This window comes from Argiope bruennichi, chromosome 10 (assembly GCF_947563725.1).
Source record: "Argiope bruennichi chromosome 10, qqArgBrue1.1, whole genome shotgun sequence".
NCBI classification, from domain to species: domain Eukaryota; kingdom Metazoa; phylum Arthropoda; class Arachnida; order Araneae; family Araneidae; genus Argiope; species Argiope bruennichi.
In genome coordinates this window covers 42,511,937-42,531,925 of record NC_079160.1, presented here as the reverse complement: position 1 = coordinate 42,531,925, position 19,989 = coordinate 42,511,937, and the positions used below count along the sequence as shown (strand labels likewise).

Sequence of the window (19,989 nt, the reverse complement as noted above, 5' to 3'; positions counted from 1 at the left end):
GGCCCAGAACAACCATTTCCACTTCACAACTCAGATAGATTAACCAAACCATCTCAAATATAATCGCATACAGAACAAGGAATATGAATCAACTTCCCTCCATCATCGGAATCCAAAGGAAATCAGGACATGAACTAAAAGGGAGCTGTCTGATGGAAACTTCAAGTCAAGAAACATTGTGAGGGTGCTGACAGAAGGTTTTCTGCAGTGACCTCATCATGTCACTTAAGCTTAATATGTTCGCAGCCATGATTTATATTGCCGATTCGGATCACTAATAAGATGCTTACCATTCTATCTGAATTTTAAAACAGAAGAGAATATCTTACGAGATGTGAACCACCTGCGATTCACACTGAATACTAAAACAAGTAATATAAATATAGAAGTCTTCGACTCGAATCCAATTTTATACCGAATGAAAACTATTTCAACCAAAAATAGATAACACGTTCCTTCCGTGTTAACTACTTTCACAAAAAATAAGTGGTGGGTGCCCATCTAACTTTCTCTAGAGATGAATTGAAACTTGCATCAAACTAGTTTTATCCTGAGGGATTCGTATATTTTAGGCTTGTTTAAATACACTGCATTCGTATTTGGAATTTTCTGAATTCAAATGTGCAAAATGTTTCCATTCATCACACAACGGCGGTTTAAGCGGCTGATTGTTATATTTTCGAAAGTTGTTACTTTCATTCAATAATGTTCTATCAATTTAGAGAACTTGAGTTTGAAATACTTTATTTCAGATGTGAAATTCGCAAGGCTGTTTGGTAGCATGGGCAAATCAAATGTGTTTGGGCAAATCAAAAGGGAATATCTCCTTTAAATACAACAGAAAGAATTAATGAGGAAATTTAGGAATTCTGTATACTAATCATGAAAATATAAGATTAATCAAGTTGAAGTAAAAAAAAGATTAGATATTATTCATGGACCAAATTCTCAAAAACCGAAAAATGAAGCACAAGACTATCGATTGGTGTAATCAATGAAGGTGAAATTAAAGATTCCCAGACGTTCAAATTTATTGTGGAAGCTCTCGTTGAGGAGGAGTAATTTTACTAGTGTAACATTTACAGCGAGAAGGGTTGCTTTATTTAGCCGAGGAAGGGAAAACCAAAGTTAAATTTGTGCTGAAAGCATCCATTTACGGTTATTAATACCATAAATTTGCACTTTTATTTCCTTCTGAGTATCAATATACGTCAATTTAATTACAAATAACTTAATATGTCAAAACAACCATCCCATTCATTTGCTTATATTCTCTTAGTCGATTCTTTTGAAACAAGAATTTTAGTGATGTCCAAGACGAACTACCAACTGAAAATGTATGGAAGAATTTCAATGTCTGCAAGATATTAAAACATTATACATTACATTTTTCTTAGAACACTCTAAATTATGTTTGAAACTATTAAAGACAGTTATAACATCCGCTATGAAAAGCAGAAAAACTGGATTAAGATTGAATAAAAGAATAATAAATAATATTCCATGTTAATTTGAAATTCATTCGGACATATGAGAACAAGTTCATTGAATTCGTTCTAGATGCACAAAAAGTTGCCTAAAAGATTATTCCAATGGACAAAGTTAAACTGAATCAGCCAAGTAAGTTGAAATGTTTAAATTAAAAACCTTCACGATAGAAACTCGTGTCATTACTTTGGTTTATTCGACAATAAAGAGACATTTTGAAGGTATTAAAGCGACATTACTGAAGATGGGACTTCCTTAAGATTTCCCTGAAAGAACAGAAGAGATGAAAGTTGAATCAATAACGAAAATTTATTAAATACCAACTATCCAAAAATACGACTCTAGTCATATGACGTGGAAGTGTAAAATTCGTTCTTGCTGTTCGTTAAGACAGGTAATATAAACAATGGCTTTTTGAACATGCATGATCTTTGTTTCTTCTACATTAAGTTCATGCCAGAATGGGTACAGAAGTGATGGGAGTCGGATACTTTCTATCGATGACAAGACGTGCTTACCAAAGGAAGAGTTGCATCGTGGCCGATGATGGCCCTTAAGATAGACCTGATATAGCTGTTATTCTTGGGGACGTGCAACAACTAAACTCCAACTTTTGATCCCGCCAATGCTGTCCGATCATTTAGATCTTTCCATGTGCCCCAGGACGTTTCTGAGTTGTGAATTTGATTACATTTTCTGCAGCATATTGTACTTAAATCTTTGATTACAAGGAAAGTTTAACTTCTGTGCAATATATCAGATCTATATTTACAGCAATCGTCTGTCACAAATCGGCAGGGAAGAATCGTAAGGTTATATTGAGATGAGAATATTTGTTGTTTCATTCTCAAAGTTTTAACAAAAGTATGTTAAGACAGATTAACGGCTTTAAGTGCGATCGAAGGATAAAATGATCAACTTAAAGAAACTGAAATCTCTCCACATGAAATTAAATGTCTGGTTTCATAGTTCTACAAGGAACAAAATTCTCTGCACCTGTTCATTTTAGGTATTGAAAATTTCTTCATATGAAGTCTTGAAGTCAAGTTTGTGATATAGTAATGACTTTTCCCATCTCGTATTACCTTTCGGAAAAAAGTGGATATGATTTTATACAGCATTGCCCAATGATTTGGCCATACAGAGCTGAACAGTGATAAGAGTTTGAAATCAGATTAACAGCGACAATTTGCAAGAGATTTCTCATTGAAACGGTATTATGAAAACAAAAGCAAGCCGAAGAATTAAAAATGTATGGTTGTTTTAGATTTTTTAGCTACCACTAAGAGATTCATTCAAAACAATTCATGTTCGCAATATATCAAGCTAGGGAGGGGCAAAAACCGATTTATCAATTGTATTAAGATATTAGGGAAAGAATAAAAACATTACGAAACTTCGAAATTCAGTGTTAGTTTCAATAAAACCTAAAATTTAATAACAATAAGCTCCAAATAAATGCAATAACATAAGCCGAGACAAAAAGAACGAAGTTAAATTAAACTGGTTTGAAAATTTAACAGGTCTGCCCAGTAATAAAGTTACTGTTTAACCTCTAAATATTTTTGCAAGCTTAAGATAATGGTTGTCTCAATTATCAACGTTGAAATAACCGACTTGCTAATTCCTTCAGAAGTTTTAATCATGATGCTGATCAGGCATCAAGATTAAAGCATCCTTAACATTATAGATGACCATCGATTGACTCGCCGGCTAAGCCAATCGCTAGACATCTAGAAAACCGAAACTAGATTTCCGCTTACAAAGGGTCAAGATAAATTTCAATAACTGCTATACAAAATTAGCGAGATTTGTTTTTAATGAAATTTATTTCAATAATTTTGAATGAAGAAATCCGATTAAAGCGACTTTCTAGAATTGTGATTTAGGATTAACCGAAAGATTATAAAGGGACAGCCAATTAGTGACGCACTTTAACACGGTCATCAATTAAACAGTTTTAGTTATACAAGTAAATTATATTGAAAATCAAATTTTATACAGTTTTAATATAAAAAGCGATAAATCTTTTCAATCAAACGCATGCTTTTAGCTTTGTAGGAATCTTAAGATTCCTACAAACTTTTAAATTATCTGACATATGAGGAACATGTACCGTTTTGAATGACTCGTTAACCTCTGCCTTTCAAATTATTATAATTACTTTAAATTAATACTCCTGCCTATAAAGAAACCAAAATTACTCAAAATGCTTACTTTCATAATTAACCCCATTTGAATGAAAAGAACCCATGCAAATTTGCACTGTTAACAGATCCAAACCTCGTAGTAAGGAATTAAAGACTAACCACAATAACAAATCAACCTTAAGTTTGAAATTAAAGCAGATTAATCGCTGTCAAATTATGGACTTTATGAAAGCGGTATTGCTACAGGAATATCTGATTTCCTATAGTAACGCATTAGTTTCAGTTCCTTGTAAGTCTATTAAGCATTTAACTAACTAGTAAAATGCGACTTAATTGTTTGGCCTTAAAGTCCTCGAATGGAATAAACTGAAAAGTTAGGCATTTGTTTTTGGTGCAGACTCCCAAGTGTTAGTTGCTGTTAAATAACACCAATTAAAGCATTTTAATAAAATATTTTGTTGCTTAAAACAGGAGGCATTAACTAAATATTATGGAAGTTGCAATGGACAAAAGTCAACAATAAATTAGAAATACGACTCGTAATTTTCAACTACCAGCTTCTGGAACAAATGCATCGACATCAGACTGATTACCACAAGAGTTTTATCGATAGAAGCTTCAGTAACATTACTAGTTTATAGTTGAACAAAATATTTAAGACATTTAAAGCAAGTGTAATTGCTGCAGCCTAAAGTCTTTATAATTTTCTTCAGAGTCGTTAATCTTTTTGCAAGCTCAAGAATAGAATCCAAGTCAAAATAGAGGAAAAAGTGGCATAGTGGGTTGAAATTTCTCAGATTGAATGATTAACAGATTGATACGCATTGCGGCCAACAGAATAGACAACACGACAAATATTCAATACTAGGAAGATCTCAAAATGTGTACATGTTCTCTAAAAAATGAATTTCATTAAAAAATCGGTTTTAATAGTCACTAACCAGTAAGATTCGTGTCATTTGTTCTTAAAGAACACTTGACTTTGATATTTAATGAGCGGTATGACTGGTTTGAGAAGATAAATTTCTCCCTCACCTTGAACAACAAAATGATCTGTTGAGAAACACCAGCATCCACATTGATGGAAGAAACGCTGATGTTTGAATAGCACGGGCCTATATTCCTTCAGTGATTTTAGTAATTTTAATCCGGCGTCCTGGCATAGGGGTAGCGCGTCTTCCCTTTGATCTGGGCTTCCTGGGCTCGAGTCCCGGTTTGGGCATGGTTGTTCTGTGAGACATGAACGTGCTCTCCTGTAAAAAGGGGTTGTGCAAGCGAATGAGTAATGCGTGAGTAGCAAAGTCGATCTCTTGGCCCTAGTTGGCGCTACTATAAAAAAAACAAGAGATGCTTCCCCATCGGCTTAAAATCGCCGTCTTCGTAACACTGGATCTGCTTGTGATATTGTAAGTGAAACTGGAATTCCTTTGGATCTCGGATGGTGAACAAAACTAATCAACTTAGAACTAAACCATGCATTTTCTAAATGCAAGAATGGATATTTTACTGGACACTTTTCTCGTGAAAAGTCACTTCCCAAACTTATTCTTTTTCACCAAAGTTTTGCTATTTAGAAAGCAAAATATTTAAAACTCAACTCGATTGCATTTTGCAAGCCTTAAAATGAATTCAAGATGAATATTCTAGAAACGTCATTGAAGCTTTCAATTTTAATGTGAACAAGATTTTCGAGTATGCAAATTGTCTCACTTTCTGTATGAAAGCTTTTACATAATTAAAGCGATACTCATTTTTCTCGATATTACAAAGAGGAGAAGCAAAGTTTTTGAAAACGAGTTATTTTATCTTAGTTTAGTATAGTATAGTATACAAAGACATCACACGGCTTTACATTCGAAAATATTGCTTCAAGTGAATGTTTAAAGTAGCCTAGATTTAATTGGCCTTAACAGATCTGGAAGCGTTACAATTTTCCATTACGAAATGTCAAGAATCGATTGTCTTAAATTAGCATCCTACTTGATGCATACGACCTATTTTGAAATCACGTCAGAAATCAGAATCTGGCTGTAAAGAAAAGAACACTTGCACATATGCTTTTTCTGGCTTCCTATCCATGAGATCGGGGTAGAATATTAATATAAGTATCAATATTGTCAGCAACAGCATTAAAAAGGCCGCCACAAACTGAATAAAAGATTCAGAGCCAGTTACGTTTAACTTGCGTTGAACCTATTAAAATCCACTCGATAGAATACATTGACATTCACTTCGAAAATGAATACTTCCAGAAACGCAAAACACGAGAACTCGATGCACCCGCATGCATTTACTCGTGATGTCAAAAGTTGCAAATCCTTTAAAAGCTACTTCAACATTCTAGTATCACCATTTTAGTTCAAATTCATAGATAACCATGGAAGCTATTAAGATAAGATTTGTTATACAATTAAAAAAATGTAACCAGACTATGGAAAAGTCACCCAGCCTCTATACTAATTTAAACAATATTAATAGTAAGAACACATTCTCTTCAATTTGATTTTATATTACATGTAATGTACATGAACACTTCAGTTATACTTAATCTACTGCATGGTATAAGCACAGTTCACTTAATTGCACAAAAATGACAGCATGACTTAATTCGTATTCGAAATTGATAATAATTCAATCAGTAACACCAAGAAAAATGAAATTATATCACAGCTTAAAAACTTGAAGCAAATCCTATAGATTTAAACTTAAAATTCTATCCTTATCTCTGCTCTTAATATTTACACTAGATGTTGAACTGGAGTAGTTACCAACCATTTAACCATCAATTAGCCTGTTAGATTCTTAAAGACTTCATTTTAAAAGTGTTAAAGAAGCTTGGATCATAAAAGTAAATTAACAAATTTTACTTCAGATTCCAAGCTTCTGACGTTGGCATTTTTAGGGACAAATATTCATGGCCCGTTTTTCGTGGCTTGTTTTTATTAAACCTTACAAGTATGAAGTCAATATCGACTTTCTAATTTGAAAAGTTTATTTATTGATGATTTCCCTATAAAGTGAATATAATAGCTATTCTCGGTTCCATGTACAAGCCTTTTGCTTCTGCTTCGAATGAACAGACGAGCCGAGTGCAACAACCAAATATGGATCAGCGAAATTACATTTTCAAATACCAAGGGAATTGAAGATTGATTTTGGCATTTTTGCCTAGTATGGTTTAATCGTAGTACAGAGGCAAATCTTGAGAATGTTATTCTATAATGCTCTTTGGCTATAAATTTTAAGATTTAAAAAATGAAATTAAACGCATTTAAATTTCACAAAAAGCAACATTCACGTAATTGAAATTCAATTACATCTGTCTATAGGCTCTAATTATGAAAGTCTGTTCCAAGTCTTGTAAAAATGTTCTTTGAATAGAAGTCTTTAAAGCCTTTCTTTGTTGGTTGGTTGATTTTTTAGTTTTTCGTGTGCCTATTTTATCGTACTGAAATGTTCTAATACATGCAAGACACTGCCTTTCATCGATGAATCCAGATCAGAACAATACTAAAAAGTTCCAGAGGTTCATTTTAGATATTCTCCCATATTCTCCAATGTTGAGAATGCAAGCCAGGCTCTTTGCGAAACTCCAATAACTGCTACTTAACATTCCCTCCCTCTCGCCAGCCGGCTGGCCCACCCTCCAACTTGCCTGCCTATCCCTACATCCAATTCATTCTTCGTTTCCCATTTCCTTATACACTTGCGTAGAAACTATCCTGCAGCAATTGGCCTATTCTAATAAAGTATTGCAGTCCGAGGTGTAAACATTCCCAAAAGTAATAACTTGCGGAAATTTGCGATGAAGTAAAAAACAGCTAATATGTTTTAATTGTATTAGAAAGGGTTAGTAGGCTTGCGGACTAAAGTATTGCTCGTTTTTCTTAAAAGTAGAAGCAAACGCGTTTGTTGACCCTTCCGATTACCCAACAAAGCGCCTTAGTTTTCTCCCTATATCCCAACTTAGTTGTATAAAGCTCAACTTAGCACCTAACATTGGAGGAAGAAAATAATCTTAAATGTCCCTTGCTGGAACTGATATTTGAAGATAACTAGCAGAGCAGCGTTTATTATTAGTATACAGCTACTTTAAAAACTTTAATCACACACTCATTAATACTTTTCGAGGTGGAATTACTGGCTTGCAAAGCTAAACTGTTTTCTTCATAGTAGCCGAGACCTTCCTATTGGTCTTATCTGTCATTTAGATGTTTTGTTATTTAACTTAATTGGATGAATTTTGACTTCACATCTTTGTTTTAAAGTGGATTTCTAACCAATCTCTCAAACTCGTTGGCCTTTTCGAACATGAGAATGGGAAATTTCAGCAAATACAATTAAAAAACAAAACCAAACTATTTACATTCAACTCTCTAAATGAGCAAATGCTACTACCGTTAATGTTGATTTTATGGGTGACAGATTTCATTGTGTATTGAATGCATCAGAAGGCAAACTCAAAATCAACATGTGAAATGCCATCAATTATCAATTAAGAAATATGCTATGCGGCACAATTTGGTGTCTCTCAATCAATGGTCGGTTTGAATCCGTGAAGAGGACTACTATTGAGAAATGCTTCCGAATATTCACCATTTAGTGTAAACTGATCATTTAGGTTATCCGAATTTGTAGACAAAAGCCGAAAATTTCTGAATTATTTGACGACTTGAATATAAATTCTAGTTCGAACTTTAAATTTATGATTCAAGACTAAAATGTACTTAGAATGCTTAATTCAAGTTACATGAAAACATTTTTTAATAACCATAATGCAAGGGATTTCTTAGAAGTCAACAAATATTCACACAGATATTTCGGTACAAGTTCTCTTAATAAAACGCACAACAATTCACACACCTTATACGATGTTACAAAGTAAACTCCCGCTTCAACAATTTTTAGCTTTTTAAAGCTTTTAAAGCGAGATGGTTGGTAAACTACTCCTCAGAATATTTCAATATATTTAACACAAAAAAAAAATAAAAAAAAGTACCGTTCAATACAGATGAGCATCTAATTAAATCTCCAGCCGCTTCTTTCGAAGAAGGGACAAACACAAAAGTGCAAAAATTTCAAATTTGGAGCATGCTGCGTAGTTGACTCTTGGAGAAGACTATCAGTGGATATCAAGGACAAGCCTTTTTCCAGGTGATTAAGCTCAGCAAGTTGATTTATGTCCATTATTTAAAACTTCTATTCACAAGCTTGGCTGGTCAGTAACAGGATAATTTCAAGATTCAAGTTTTCTGAAAAAAAATTAATTTTTATTGAAACAATCATCTACTGTATTTAGCTGCAATAGCCTTTTAGTTCTAGATTTAAAGAGCCGAGGCTCAGAAATAAATTAAGCATAGTTTTAAAAACAATGAAGACTAAACTGTCCTTTGAAAAACCAAGGATATGAAGTAATCAGTGCCATTTTAATTACTGAAAATCAAGCATTAAATAGCGCTTAAGCTTTCGCTGTAGATTATTTTTAAATATTGCTTTTGATAAAGTAAAGAAATTGTTCATTTTATTGATTCACTTAGGTGAGAAAATTCTGTGGTAGATAAAAGTATGAATATAAGGTAACCAAGGTAAATCCTCTAATTTAAGACAAGTTAAAATTCCTCTATAATTGCTTGAATTTTCAATACCGAAATAATTGATATTCCCGATGTATCTGTCCAAGCATTTTCACAACTCATAGTACCTTATATTTTAAAATTCTCACCGATTAAATTTATTATGCAAGAGCAAGGTCTGATAACTACTTGCCAAGCATACCGCTTTCAAAATTATTGAAAAATCGAAAGGAACTACTAAAATTTATACAATATTTTGTTTTTGCTCAATATTGTAGCTAACACAAAATACAATTCTATGAAAGAAAATTCAATATTCAACGATTTTACTCACATTTATCGAAGAGGAATTCGTGCTTTTTCCTATCAAGTTCTGCATGTCTGTCAAAGGATTTCAAAATTCAGCTAAAGTTCGATGTACTTCAATTAATTTTAATCCCGTATCTTCAGAATCGATCTGTCATTTCTTTCAGAAAGCTGAAATTAGCCGATTAATAATTTACATTGAGAAAGGCACACAGTTATGAAGTCTTCGATGTTATCCATTGGTTCTGCCGGAGTTGGAGTTTAGAAGGCCACGCTCCTGTAAAATCAAAAATGTATCATTGAAACATTGTTTAGGTTTTCAAAAACATTTTAAATTAATGTAATCTTGAATCGACTGATCAAATTACATAATAAATACAAAATTATAAAAATAATCATGCTAATGAAATATTCGCGAATGATTGAAATTGATGGTTCTGAAAGAGTTTAATAGATCTACGGTATGGCTTAATATAGAACTTCAATGCACCCCTTATGAAGCAAATGTATGATTTCATACATTTTATCAGTTGAATCAGCTCTATAAATTATTTCGTCTTCTACTCGAATTTCAATGAAGTATAAACTATAATAGTATATAGGTTTACTCAAAAATAAGTGGACTTGGAATATTTATGAATAATAGATATCACTATATAGAAGAAAAATCAAGTTTTTCTATGTATTCATCAAGAATTTATTATACTACAAAGGTTAAATCAGAAGTCGAATTATTGCAAAGTGTGAAGTATTGCGTATGGTCTTTGAAGCAGCTGGTTGAACTATTGATAACGCATATTAATCTCGAAAAATATGCAAGTATTGGTTACAGACCCATGTTACACCGTTTATGAACTTTCTAAATCTCCACTTCTGTAGATTTATTATGGCATCTTCCGAAGAATAATTTGGATATTCTCAATTCCATCTGACATCGAAGAAAATAATCCTCTTTCCTTTGTACATAACTTCTTTCCTAAGGAGGAAACCACTTCCTCCTTTGTACCTCCACCACTTTTGTACTAACTACACATTTGTATGACGCGTCAATTTTGTTGAACTTTTAACAAAATGCACGCTGAAGTGTAACAATGGATTTACTCTTTGCATATTACAGCGCGTAAAACGGCTTCTCCTACGTCATCGTCATTTTCTTAAATAACAGTTCTACAAATACCAGGATTTTCTGAATGCATAAAATAAATGTTAAATTTTCTTCTATTCAGAGATGTACGTATTGTCACTCTTTAGAAATATTTAAAACCGCTTCTTTTTGAATAACCCTGTAAATTAAGATTATGGGTTGGTTTATGAGGTTTTATGGCACAAGAGCCTATCTAAACTAAACTGCGCCATGCATTTGGTTAAAAATAAATCATATCCAGCAACAAGAATAATATTTAAAAATGAAAACGCAAGTTCAATAAAACTATAAATATAAGAAAATGCCTGAAAATATGAAAAATAAGATACAACTGGTAAAAAATTAGAAAGTTAATAAAAGGAGCGCAATTGAAGGAAGAATCAAGTTTTTCTAGATAAATATTTATCATACTTATAAAAAAGCGAATATCTTTAAAAAATTAAAAAGTTTTGGGTGGTGTTTTTCACCAACCAAGTCCTGCGTAGTTAGAGACGATGACTGGAAAAATAAGATTATGGGAATCTAACATAATCTTATTAGAATAAACTAAAAATCTACCATATCCAAGATAACGAAGATAAAAGCCATTTGCAAAAGGATAAGACGAAGTCCTTTTTATATTCATGGAGATTTTAAAACCGAGAACAACGTTTTATAGTTAGACAGATGATTTCGTAAGTACAAAACATTGGATATCCATTCAAAGTCTTATAAAATCCAGCACAGTGTGGAATATATTACCAATTAAACTTAATTTCATAACAAATTGATTCTATTTCATCCTTTTTGCGCACATGGTGCGTTTCACGCTTCATTTTAAGACTAGAAATTGAAAATTTAAAATTTCCAATTCGGCATTTGCCAGAACAGTTTCAGGATAGTATCTTGGCGAGTGATACTTGGTTCTTTGTAGTGTGTCGAATCGCAATCGTGTTCTTTAGGTCATGAATCGTGGTATCTGTCATTGGCAAAATACACCAAAGTGCTTTCGGTTTTCAGTTAGTAAGAATGTTGGATACTTGAGATTTTTAATTTGAAGAAATTTTTTCACCACGTTTCGACACGCGAAGTCTTATTAGCTTACATTTCGCATTTATCCCTTTCAGTCTCGTGTGAATTCTCGTGTTTTAAATTTCTTGTATCGCCATATCCTTTACAAAAATTTATACGTCCCAGCAAAGGATTCAAATACATTAAATTGTATTCTAGGTTAAAGCTTATGAGCCCTTAAATGCATTATCCATTAGCCGTTTTGTTATTAATCGTGATTTCTATTTTTCAGAGAAGTTTTGAACCATTCAGTGTACATTCATTCTTTAAAGATTAAAACCTACAGAAGCCCACCCCATCCCTCCCGATTTCCATTTTAAGATAATTAGTTATACTCAACAGGCTTTCGTAAGATGAGATTTATGGAAAATTTTAATGGAAAATGGTAATTTTTACAAAATAAAGTTTATGGATACGGATAATAAAGCGCAGTTTTATCACACAAAAGAAGCTATTAAAAATAATTGCACAAGAGACTGGAAATCGAAGGGGCAAAACAGGTTGCTAAATTAAACCAAAGTGCTAGTTTATTTTAATTTGTTTACGTTGATCGAAGTTCTTCTTACACCTACCTTCATGGTAAAATGTCCGCAGTATGGGTTCATTCAGCAATTAAAAATATACTAAAATATTCTTAAAAGATGAAAGAATAAGACAAATGCTACGAAGTCAGAGTGCTAAAATACTGGTTTTTAATTAAAAATCTATTTAAAGTTGTGAAACATCTTAATGAGTACTCATTAAGGAAAAATTAACAGCCATAATTGGTTGGTATATTGCTGTTTGCAAATACCCGACCTATAAATATTTTAACGTTGTAATTTCCCATTCTAGATATTGGCAATATCAAAACTTAACACTGTTAGATTTCTGTGAAAATGGTTCGAAATCTAATACAGCATTTGCCAAATTGACATTGAACTAATTCACTGCATGGTCTCGCCGATTTCAAGTTTAGCCAGTACATTCACGAAATCGAATGCTCGATACTCAACTTACATTTTGGGTTTAGTTCCCTTCATATTTTGATAGTGAATTATTATACTAACTTAGACTAACGTTTTACAATAAAATTTTACGATTTGCACTCTAAAACAATTTGAAATTAAGTCATTTATATTCTTTGTTTAAATTCTGCAATGTTCCCTAAAGAAATCTTGCAGATTTCAGAAAAAATACAGATTTTCCAATTAGGCATTCAAACAGACGGTTCAAATGGCCAATAGATATTTAATCCCAGTTAACTGAACTTTCGTTGAACAGAATGTCGATCTACCAGCTCCGCGAATTCCAGATGTTGTTGTAGCTCTTATTCACAATAAAACTAGTTATATTTTTTAAAATTCAAACTCGTTTCTCTTAAGTTAAGCTAATTTGTTTGAAATAGAGGAATTAAAAATTATACTTTATTGGTAGTCTACGAATCAAATGATTAGTTGCACAGTAAAGCCGATTTAAGTTTAGTTATCTAGAGAAAAATTCCTCTTGGCGCAGAAAACGAATAGTATGTCACGAACACAGCAACGTAATTTTATGTCATGAAGTTGTCGCGAAATGTACGCCATAACATTCTATTTTAACTACTTCTACAATTAGACGAAGCAGCTACGAAATCATTTCCTCTTAGAAAACGAATCAAAGTACCTTTTCAAAATCTCGTAAGGTATCAAGTCGTTAACCTAAGGGAATCGTCTGCCCGAAACTTTCTCGCACAATTTTTCCATTAAGATTTTATTTTCTTTCGCATAAAATGTGGACCAAGGGTAAGGCGGCGAATACCATACAAGGCATTGATGAACATTTGTCACTAAATATATTTGGTGAGAATCTAGAATTTTTTACCGATTATATCGCGAGAATGCATATTTTGGGCACCTTTGCTTCAAGACTGATGCCAATATTTGAAAGAAATCTACAGTTGTATTCACAAAATAACAAAATTAACCGATTTAAGCCATTGCGTTTACGAGTTCTTTATTTACATGCCTGTGAAAGTACACAATTAGAGGTACTCTAGTACACAATTAGAGGTACTCTAGTACACAATTAGAGGTACTCTAGTACACAATTAGAGGTACTCTAGTACACAATTAGAGGTACTCTAGTACACAATTAGAGGTACTCTAGTACACAATTAGAGGTACTCTAGTACACAATTAGAGGTACTCTAGTACACAATTAGAGGTACTCTAGTACACAATTAGAGGTACTCTAGTACACAATTAGAGGTACTCTAGTACACAATTAGAGGTACTCTAGTACACAATTAGAGGTACTCTAGTACACAATTAGAGGTACTCTAGTACACAATTAGAGGTACTCTAGTACACAATTAGAGGTACTCTAGTACACAATTAGAGGTACTCTAGTACACAATTAGAGGTACTCTAGTACACAATTAGAGGTACTCTAGTACACAATTAGAGGTACTCTAGTACACAATTAGAGGTACTCTAGTACACAATTAGAGGTACTCTAGTACACAATTAGAGGTACTCTAGTACACAATTAGAGGTACTCTAGTACACAATTAGAGGTACTCTAGTACACAATTAGAGGTACTCTAGTACACAATTAGAGGTACTCTAGTACACAATTAGAGGTACTCTAGTACACAATTAGAGGTACTCTAGTACACAATTAGAGGTACTCTAGTACACAATTAGAGGTACTCTAGTACACAATTAGAGGTACTCTAGTACACAATTAGAGGTACTCTAGTACACAATTAGAGGTACTCTAGTACACAATTAGAGGTACTCTAGTACACAATTAGAGGTACTCTAGTACACAATTAGAGGTACTCTAGTACACAATTAGAGGTACTCTAGTACACAATTAGAGGTACTCTAGTACACAATTAGAGGTACTCTAGTACACAATTAGAGGTACTCTAGTACACAATTAGAGGTACTCTAGTACACAATTAGAGGTACTCTAGTACACAATTAGAGGTACTCTAGTACACAATTAGAGGTACTCTAGTACACAATTAGAGGTACTCTAGTACACAATTAGAGGTACTCTAGTACACAATTAGAGGTACTCTAGTACACAATTAGAGGTACTCTAGTACACAATTAGAGGTACTCTAGTACACAATTAGAGGTACTCTAGTACACAATTAGAGGTACTCTAGTACACAATTAGAGGTACTCTAGTACACAATTAGAGGTACTCTAGTACACAATTAGAGGTACTCTAGTACACAATTAGAGGTACTCTAGTACACAATTAGAGGTACTCTAGTACACAATTAGAGGTACTCTAGTACACAATTAGAGGTACTAAGCTCTTTGGGTTTACAGTTACTAAATTCACTTTATTCGAACACCCAGGCAAATATCTTGTAAATGGATTTCATTCAAAATTTGACAGCTATATAAAATTTGTTCACTAATCTCATATTCCAGATTTCAGCTTTTTTAATCATGTTCGCTGACTGCATTCATCGAAGTCTAAAACAAGGAGATGAATCAAAATCTCCAATTCGACTTTTGGGCGATACTTCCTCAATGCAATTTATACGAGAATATATGAAGGATGTCGACTGTAGCGACTGCTCTACTTTTTGCACATTTTACAAGGCCTCGATGCCCTTAATCGCAATCTTAAACGTGGAAAAGTGGCAAATTAAAATATTTAATCAATATCTGAGCAAATTGTCTATTTCATCAATAAGCTGGGTTTCGTTGTTATATAGAATTGCTATAAAAATGTGCTCCCAGACCAAATAATTGTGACAGCGTAAACGTAAAGGAATGACATGAACTATACAATCAACCGTTTTTAAATCAAAATATCACTATCAAAACTTGAATTTTCAGTAGCGTACGTTAAAAACAGTTTCAAAAAGGTACTCAATATTTCAACAAAGATATCAAGTTAAGATCATCACAATTCGAAGTCGTCATTACTTATACGAAGGTCATTCTTTAATTATTTCTAATATCAACTTCCAAGAAAACAGAATAAATTGTATCATCACCAATACTATGAACTTAAAAATCATCATTGTCTGTATTAACAGTATTTAACTCGGTAATACTGTTATTCAAGAAGGGATCCGAAACACAATAAGAAAATATCAAAAGCAGTCAATTATTTAAAACATTTCGGAAGAATTCAAAACTTAATCCTTAAAGAAAGATAAAAGTAGCGCCACTTACGAATCCCGCATCCAACTCCTGTTCATTAGACAAAATACTGTCACAATCCTCTTACTATAAAAGCCTGTATTTGCGAGAGAATTTCTTCTTAAAGCATATATACCATTTGCCAATAGGAATTAACAATTTCGCTTGCAGGCCATTCTTCTTTGTATGTCCAAGGAAAAAAAACCCCATACAAAGAATTTCGCAAAACATAAATTTACGTATACTACGATACTAAGAAAAGTAAAGGCTATCAAAGACAAAAATCCGTGATTTTATAGGAGATGGCCAAATAAACAGAAGTTGCAGCTTATTCTGGGTACTACCGAACGGCATTTTTTCACTGAACTTCAGGACTGCAAGACGTTATGCTAATATTTCCTTTATAGTAGCCAATTGGACAAGCAAATTACTAAAACAAAGTCGTGAACCTGAAGTAAATGAGTATTCTTAGAGGCTACAGGATCACTTTTCGAGTTATTTAAAAGAAAATTTAATTGCCGATTTCCTTAATATTCCATACTTTAGTGATTACAAAAAGGATTCTACGACTACATCAATGCGCAAAAATTGCACAATTATTTTGGAATCCCAAATAAGAAAAGGAACTCGATTAAACTAAAAGAAGATATAGATGTAGTTACAAATATTTTCTAATTCCCAGCGGTGACAAAGTGTTCATCAGCCATATAAATAGAATTAATTCAGTCATGCCAACCAAATTTGACGAACTACATCTTATCACAAGAAACACCTTATCAGCAGGTTACCCATAAATGGAGATGTGGAGTTTCCGGTATAGTAAAGTTATGGCATAGAATAGGCTACATTTCATAAAAACAGTGGGATATATCAACTACAGGAAGAGATTGTACTGTAGCCGGTGATGGATCTCAGGGTTCAATATTAGTGCTGGTTGGTTTACCCAAACGCTATGACATATCAGGGGTAGTTCTTTTGTGGTTGAGGTTATTACAGAAATAGGAAACAATAACATGATCAAATATAATTTTAATTGTCTATCTATGCTTGCAGTTTGATAATATTAGTTAGTGAAATCTATTTCGATTATTGAGGATGGGGACCTCGCCATAGTTCGTGATATTTCATGATATCTTTCAAGAAAAGGAGAGGTGGGTATAGGCTACCGTCGATATTTTTCTCATTAATTTAAAACTGCCATAACCGGACTAGTAATTAGGATTAGGTTATTGGTAATTTGGTTTTGCCAATTATTTTGAATTTATAGAAAGAATTAAAGAGAAGTTTTAAATCAAAATCTTTTTTTTTCTATCTGAATTACATTTGTTGCAAAATATTGCACTTGCGACTGGCGTCCTGGCATGGGGGTAGAGCATCTTTCCCGTGATCTGGGCGTCCCGGGTTCGAGTCCCGGTTTGGGCATGGTTGTTCTTCCTGTTCTATCTGTGAGATGTGTGAATGTGCCTTCCTGTAAAAAGGGATTGTGCAAGCGAATGAGTGATGCGTGAGTAGTCAAGTCATACTCTTGGTCCAAGTTGGCTCTACGATAAAAACAAGAGGTTTAAATCGGCTGTCTTTGAAGAGCGGGTTTGTCCGTGGCAAGTACCATAAGAAGCAACAAAATACTGCACTTGCTGTCAGTGTTTCCCATCTAAGCTTATGCATGTAACTCCAGTGAGAAAAGGTAGGGATGGGGTAGGGATTTGTCGCCACCGAATGATTTTGGAAGCCATTGTTGTGTTTTTTAACATCCTGAAGAATTTGCCAAAATATTTGATATAAAAAAACTTGCTTGAAAACATTGACGATTCTTCCATTTTAATTGTCGGAATGGAGTTGACTACTGTGGCGCATAGTCTAGTGATGATAGAATAAATTACTTTTTATCTTATCTGATTAATTTTGAGTGATTTAATTGTTCAATATTAAAAATTTTAATTAAATTTTAATTGGATACAGCATAATTTGTATATCATCGTACAATTGCATTTAAACTTGACGTTGATAAATTTTACAAGCAATATAATTAATTAAATATTAAATGTCAATGATTATTTTTTATATTTCCTTTCTGTGGTAAACCGCTGTTAATTAACAAAAAGTAATATTATAATAAATACACATGAATAATAAATATACATGAGGTAAAGAACTTCGAAATTCGTCGAAATTCCGAGATCGAATTTTTGGATTATTACAATATTTTATTTTCTGATATGTGGAAATAAACAAGCAATAATTTTTTTTTAAGTCAATTCCTACTTTCGCAAGAATTGAACTCGCATTCTTCACCTTCACGTGAAAAACGCTTAAATCCTTGCATTTTACCGATTGAGCTACTGCCTGTTTATTTCAATTCTCATTACAAACTGCTAAAACTCTATTTAAAGTATTAAAAATTAATTAAATTTAATTAATTAATTAATTTTAGTGTCTTCCACTAAAAGTTTTAAAAAACGTATTTGAACTTGAATGGATGAATAAAAAGTATTTTAGTAACGATTGAAAATTAAAAAAAATATATAAATATATGTGAATATTATTTTATGTGAAGCAGGATGCAGTTTTGAAGACAGTGAAGAGACATTTTACATTTTTGAATTCTTTTTAATCCATCGGGAAAGCATAATTATTTACAAGCAAAGACGCGGACATTTCGCGTCCGCCGCAGTGCAGCACAAAGCAGAAGTGGCGAAGAAGGGCCGAAATAAATTTTCCCTCGCCTTATATAACCTTAGATTTTGTTAGGGAAAATATTATTTTACAGTGCTAATATATTATTAAGATTGTGATAGGGATTTCTGACGCATGTCAATCATATGTAAGGGAAACATAGGGATCTTTTAAAAATGAATGTGCTTACTGGGCATTTTTTTACCCCTTCACGCCGAGCGTGTGAAAGTGTCGGCGTTTAGCCGATTCAGCAGTTTTATAAAGCTTATCTTGAATTAATTAAGTAGAGAAAGTGGAATTGGATCACGCAATAAGAGAATATTTTTAGAATGAAGTTACTATGGGCTAAATTAAGATAAAATCTTGGAAATTAATTAAATTGAAATTAAGAGTTTAAAATATCATTACATATATATAAGGAGAGTGTGAACTAATAGTAGGAATAGAAAAGTAGTTGTCCATAATGCTCAAAATTTAAATTAAATAATAACGAAGATTTAAAAGAAGATTCAAATTTCGCGTTCGAAACATTGTATTATTATAAACCTTTGAGCTTCATTTGTCTGTGTTTGTATAATTTTTTTAAAAAAATTTACTCTTAGTTATGCAGCAGAAATAGCGTGTTTACAAAATTTTCATTTAATATATTCGCAACGTCAATAACTAAAACAATTGTAATTGTTGTTGTAAAATATATTCAAATTATTTTATAAAAAATTTATGAATATGAAAAAGAAAATGGTACGGACCTAAATTGATATTCTGAAAACTAAAATCATTAGAAAAATGCAAACAGTATTGAAAAATCAGTTTTTGTGCAATAATATGTTTTGAAGTTATACTTAAGATTTCTTTTATTTAAAATGTAGCCTGATTTTTATCTGACTAATTATCTAATTAAAACTTAAAAATCTAATCTTAATTCGCCTTATTATATAAGAAATAAATACGTGCAAAATTTATTAACTGTAGACTTAATGATTCGCATTTTAGAATGTTTCAAATGATTTGTGCAAGACCACTTAATTTGCAGAAAGAACACCAGTTTAATATAAATACCAAGTTAAAAAAATTTAATGGAATTTATGATTCAGTTTTAAATGGTTAAACTATTAAAAAGTACTTTAATTATTTTTATTGATTTGAAAACTAATTAATCTTAATTAATATCGACATACTCTTGCTTTCAAACGAAAAAAAGAAAAAAAAATATCTGAATTATCTGACGTTGCCAATATTTGTTTAAAAATCAATTGTACACATTGATTATCTAAATAAAGCGCACGCTAACCTTGAACTAACAAAAACAAAAAAAGAAATCAAAAGCAGTAAATAAAATGATCGACTATGCTTCGTAAATTTCCGAGTTTTGAATTTATAGCAGATGACGTCATCTAAGCGGGCGATGACGTGACAGCTAGCGAGAATTATATTCTGCCATTCTGAACTTCCTACTTATTGTTTCACTC

The 19,989-nt window shown here is 32.5% G+C and overlaps 1 long non-coding RNA gene across 1 annotated transcript; it reads right to left on the bottom strand.

The window, feature by feature from the left end:
* Positions 1 to 6,076: 6,076 nt before the first annotated feature.
* LOC129988570 (uncharacterized) lies at positions 6,077 to 16,107 on the bottom strand. The gene is made up of 3 exons (XR_008785657.1): positions 15,881 to 16,107; positions 9,546 to 9,794; positions 6,077 to 8,890 (listed from the first exon to the last, which is right to left on the bottom strand). It is a non-coding gene; the product is annotated as an uncharacterized LOC129988570 (long non-coding RNA).
* Positions 16,108 to 19,989: the final 3,882 nt, after the last annotated feature.